The sequence below is a fragment of the Meriones unguiculatus genome, chromosome 11, assembly GCF_030254825.1.
Source record: "Meriones unguiculatus strain TT.TT164.6M chromosome 11, Bangor_MerUng_6.1, whole genome shotgun sequence".
Classification (NCBI taxonomy): Eukaryota; Metazoa; Chordata; class Mammalia; order Rodentia; family Muridae; genus Meriones; species Meriones unguiculatus.
Window position 1 is genome coordinate 32,116,989 of NC_083359.1, and position 1,236 is coordinate 32,118,224.

A 1,236-nucleotide genomic window follows, 5' to 3' on the forward strand; every position below is an offset into this window, starting at 1 on the left:
GTGGTCTTTGTTAGGCAGGCTGTCCTCTCACTGAAGAAGGTCTCTGGGCTGGCAGCTGAGTGCTCTGCTCTGGGCCTGAGGCTGTGCACTCCTCTCTGGGTCAGCAACTGAGGGCTCCACTGTGGGTAGGAGGCTGGTTTCCTCACTCTGGGCCAGAGGCTGTGAGTCCTGATCTGTGCTGGTGTCTGTGGGCCCTCTGGTCCCCAGGACCTTTTCCAGTGATTGACTGGGTGACCTGAGGTCGGTCCTGATTGATTTCCATACCATAAAATTTTCTCTCACCTGGGAATCACAATTGATGGTGTTTTAGGTAGCAGAGTTCAGTCTCCTGGTCACTGTGCTGACACTGCTGTCCTGCTCCTCAGACACAGTGTCCTCCCAGTGCCATCATCTTGGACTTCTCAGATCTTTATATTTCAAATTCATGTGTCTGGAATTGTAGACAAGAGCTACCATAGCTGGTTTAAAATATGATAATGAGGAGATATTTTTGCGCATTGGCTTTAATATGAGCATGATAGTCAACGATGGTTTAAAATTTGGTATCAAGTGGCAGATTAGTAAATAAACAAAATATGATATGTATTACTGGGTGCAATGTCAGTGCCTCTAGAGTACTACACATATGATAACATGGATGGATGCTGAGGATTTTGTGTCAAATGAAATAGCTAGTCAGAATGAGACAACTGCTGAGTTATGCCACTCATGTGAGAAAGACACAGAGCTCAAGTCACAATGACAGAGAGTGGTAGTACTGGTAGTCTACAGACAGGATGAGGTGTGGAGTGGCCAAAAATATCAACTTCCTACGGTGTATGTAAAAAATAGAGAGATGATGGGCACGCTATGAATACTTTTACTATTAATGAACTATATACTTAAAATGCTTAAAATAGTCAATTCCATGTTCTTGTCACAGTTTTTGTATTATTCTATCTCTTCTTGGCCTTTTGGCTAAGATCAAGTGTAGTTTTTGTATTATTGTAATTTATCCACTCTTCATTTTATTACTAGGATTGTGTTATCTCAAAGAGTATGGCAATAAGAAAAGAAGGTTCTCCTTTTTTTTTTTTATCTTACTTTGCACAAAGCAATTTGATGCCATTGTTTTCAATGGTCGAATAATAGTCCATTGTGTAAATAGAAACCTAAAACAATGGAAACTTTCAGGAATCTATGAGAGTGACCCTAGCTAAGACTCCTAGCAATGGAGGATATGGAGCCTGAACTGAC

At 41.3% G+C, this 1,236-nt stretch overlaps 1 pseudogene; it reads left to right on the forward strand.

The window, feature by feature from the left end:
* Positions 1-937: 937 nt before the first annotated feature.
* On the forward strand, positions 938-1,004 carry LOC132646629 (U2 spliceosomal RNA; annotated as a pseudogene).
* The last annotated feature ends 232 nt before the right edge of the window (positions 1,005-1,236 follow it).